The 4,109-nt window shown below is 35.1% G+C and overlaps 1 long non-coding RNA gene and 1 other non-coding gene across 2 annotated transcripts; both read right to left on the reverse strand.

Annotated features, from left to right (window-relative positions):
* Positions 1–1,134: 1,134 nt before the first annotated feature.
* Positions 1,135–1,263, reverse strand: LOC128644402 (small Cajal body-specific RNA 15). Its single transcript, XR_008399984.1, has one exon. It is a non-coding gene; the product is annotated as a small Cajal body-specific RNA 15 (non-coding RNA).
* Positions 1,264–1,607: 344 nt separating this feature from the next.
* LOC128644400 (uncharacterized) lies at positions 1,608–1,985 on the reverse strand. Its single transcript, XR_008399983.1, has 2 exons — positions 1,859–1,985; positions 1,608–1,779 (listed from the first exon to the last, which is right to left on the reverse strand). It is a non-coding gene; the product is annotated as an uncharacterized LOC128644400 (long non-coding RNA).
* Between the last annotated feature and the right edge of the window lie 2,124 nt (positions 1,986–4,109).

The following is a 4,109-nucleotide window of genomic DNA, read 5'->3' on the forward strand; positions in this document are numbered from 1 at the left end:
TTGCAACTTCCTGTTGGGAAGGAGAATATCCCATAAGTAATGGATGATTTGTGGACTGGATACACTTAACAAGAGAAATCATCTATACATTGTGCTTTATGTGACTTGGCGCTTTCCTGTTATAAATCAGTGCAAACCTTTTCGAAAAATGCTACCTTAAAGGGCCACTGTAACTAAATATTTTCTATGCCTGTTACTAACTAACTACCCCAAATACGCTTTTTATCAATAGCATTTCATTAACATATCTCTACCGTATATCAGAAATCTTGTCTGCAAATTTAATTGTTTTCCAAACCCCCTCCGTGGGTATCCTTTGCTCTGTACCAATCCGTTTACAATACCTAGGTTTCAAAATGGCGCTTTAAACACAATTTCATTGGTTTAAGTATTTTGAACATGCAGTGCTGAAAATAGTGGGCAGGATAACGTGACATCATCAGCGAATAAAAGATATAACTTTTATAACGTTATGAAACTTCGTTTTGGAGAAAATATAGGTCAGTAGGTTTTAATTAATGTTTATTAACTTTAATATGTTAGTAGTTTGGCTTAAAAATTATAACAGAAAGTAATCCTTTAAGGCTGATTTCACCTTGGTGATCACTTTATTAACGTTAGATGTAAGACATACACCAATTAAAACCCTCAGTATTAAGGAGTGTTAATCTTTATTTAATATAGGGTGTTGGTAACCATCTATTTTTAATCTATTTTTGTAGACCGTTTGAACAGATTCAGTTCTTATTTCAAAATGTGTAAACCAGAGAGAGAGTGTGGAGTTTTTTGGGGCCAATTTAACATTTTAATTACTTTTGTATTTGTAGGTTTGTCTTGTTCCTCCTACAGTACAGTGCTCTTGTCTATAAGGTAATTGACAGACTGCGGGAAGGAGGGATTATAAAATCAGTCACTAGCTTAATGCAAGTGTTGACAAACTAAATAAACGAATGCCTTGAAGGTTGATTGAAACGATGGGTATCGTGATGTATGAGGCAAAATGTATTCAGCGGATGCACAGAACGGCTTGGTAGCACATTTTGACGGCTAGTATATTTCAACAGAGTACTTTCCACAGAAACACTTCCCTAAATAGTTGCCTGGGGGCCCTGGTTGATCTCCGTCTGACCTCGATTTTGTTGGTAGACTAAGTAAGTCCTGCACACAGCTTTAAGACAGGCCTGTTCATCTACCATTTTATATAGGAGGATAGTATCAGTAGATGCCAGAATACTTTTTGGACCTACTTTCTTAGTCCTCCATGGTAACAAGTTTGACAATACATGGCATACAAATATATATTAAACAAACATATCTGATAGCAGTGACCCCACTGAAATTCATATTCGGTGTATATGCAAACTCACTACTAATTACATAATCCTGCATAGCAAACAGAAAGCACATACACATTTTAAAAAGGGACATAAAACCCGACATTCATAATCTTATACATTTGCAAGAGCACTAGGATAGCAACAGCTACTGGCTAATAACCATAAAAGGGATTTATCCCTTCCTGCACCAGAGGGGAAAAAAACAAACAAAAAAAAACAGACTTTCTAATGTACCAAGTAAGAAAATCAGAGATCTGACAACCTCAAGTATAACTGTTTAACAAACATTTATATTCTAATAACAAATCCCACAAGCAAGAACGCATACCGTCTCAAGCCAAAATCTATCTAAATCATTTCTTCTTTGCTGTTTGTTTAAGGTAATTAACCATCTTCCTCCACGCTTATTCTTTTCATCTTCCCACATAGGTTCAACACCATCCTGTTAAAAAAAAAAAAAAAAAAAGTCATCATCTGTAATCTCATTTAAAAATTGTATTTCAACCAACTTGCTCACTTACCTTAAAGAGCGAGTAGTCACAACCGGACATTAAGTTACTAGACACTTGGATATGATTGTATAACCTAAAGAAAAACATTAAGGTGAAGACAAAAAAAAAAAAAAGTCATGAAATAAAGAGAAATATAATTGGGAGCGAGTATATATAACTAATATTATAATAATAATCACAACAAAAACAAAGATATTATCTGCCCAGAAGATGTGTATAAAAGAAACTTTAATGGATTTAGACAGAGCATGCAATTTTAAGAAACATTTTTATCAGATTAAAGGGATAGTAAGGTCCAAATTAAACTTTCATGATTCAGATAGGACATGCAATTTAAAACAACTTTCTAATTTACTTTTATCATCAAATTTGCTTTGTTCTCCTGTTATTCTTAGTTGAAGGCTAATACTAGTTAGGTAGGCTCATATGATAATTTCTAAGCCCTTGAAGGCCACCTCTAATTTGAATGCATTTCACAGCTTTTCACAGCTAGGAGGGTGTTAGTTCATGTGTTTCATATAGATAACATTGTGCATGTGAAGTTACTTAAGAGTCAGCACTAATTGCCTGAAATGCAAGTCTGTCAAAAGATCTGAGATAAGGAGGCAGTCTGCAAAAGCTTAGATACAAGATAAATACAGAGGTAAAAAACATAATTTATGTAAGAACTTACCTGATAAATTCATTTCTTTCATATTAGCAAGAGTCCATGAGCTAGTGACATATGGGATATACATTCCTACCAGGAGGGGCAAAGTTTCCCAAACCTCAAAATGCCTATAAATACACCCCTCACCACACCCACAATTCAGTTTAACGAATAGCCAAGAAGTGGGGTGATAAAAAAGTGCGAAAGCATATAAAATAAGGAATTGGAATAATTGTGCTTTATACAAAATCATAACCACCACAAAAAAAGGGCGGGCCTCATGGACTCTTGCTAATATGAAAGAAATGAATTTATCAGGTAAGTTCTTACATAAATTATGTTTTCTTTCATGTAATTAGCAAGAGTCCATGAGCTAGTGACGTATGGGATAATGACTACCCAAGATGTGGATCTTTCCACACAAGAGTCACTAGAGAGGGAGGGACAAAATAAAGACAGCCAATTCCTGCTGAAAATAATCCACACCCAAAATAAAGTTTAATGAAAAACATAAGCAGAAGATTCAAACTGAAACCGCTGCCTGAAGTACTTTTCTACCAAAAACTGCTTCAGAAGAAGAAAATACATCAAAATGGTAGAATTTAGTAAAAGTATGCAAAGAGGACCAAGTTGCTGCTTTGCAAATCTGGTCAACCGAAGCTTCATTCCTAAACGCCCAGGAAGTAGAAACTGACCTAGTAGAATGAGCTGTAATTCTCTGAGGCGGAGTTTTACCCGACTCAACATAGGCAAGATGAATTAAAGATTTCAACCAAGATGCCAAAGAAATAGCAGAAGCTTTCTGGCCTTTTCTAGAACCGGAAAAGATAACAAATAGACTAGAAGTCTTACGGAAAGATTTCGTAGCTTCAACATAATATTTCAAAGCTCTAACAACATCCAAAGAATGCAACGATTTCTCCTTAGAATTCTTAGGATTAGGACATAATGAAGGAACCACAATTTCTCTACTAATGTTGTTGGAATTCACAACTTTAGGTAAAAATTCAAAAGAAGTTCGCAACACCGCCTTATCCTGATGAAAAATCAGAAAAGGAGACTCACAAGAAAGAGCAGATAATTCAGAAACTCTTCTGGCAGAAGAGATGGCCAAAAGGAACAAAACTTTCCAAGAAAGTAATTTAATGTCCAATGAATGCATAGGTTCAAACGGAGGAGCTTGAAGAGCTCCCAGAACCAAATTCAAACGCCAAGGAGGAGAAATTGACTTAATGACAGGTTTTATACGAACCAAAGCTTGTACAAAACAATGAATATCAGGAAGAATAGCAATCTTTCTGTGAAAAAGAACAGAAAGAGCAGAGATTTGTCCTTTCAAAGAACTTGCGGACAAACCCTTATCTAAACCATCCTGAAGAAACTGTAAAATTCTCGGTATTCTAAAAGAATGCCAAGAAAAATGATGAGAAAGACACCAAGAAATATAAGACTTCCAGACTCTATAATATATCTCTCTAGATACAGATTTACGAGCCTGTAACATAGTATTAATCACAGAGTCAGAGAAACCTCTTTGACCAAGAATCAAGCGTTCAATCTCCATACCTTTAAATTTAAGGATTTCAGATCCTGATGGAAAAAAGGACCTTG

Source organism: Bombina bombina, unplaced genomic scaffold (genome assembly GCF_027579735.1).
Source record: "Bombina bombina isolate aBomBom1 unplaced genomic scaffold, aBomBom1.pri scaffold_1647, whole genome shotgun sequence".
Taxonomy (NCBI): domain Eukaryota; kingdom Metazoa; phylum Chordata; class Amphibia; order Anura; family Bombinatoridae; genus Bombina; species Bombina bombina.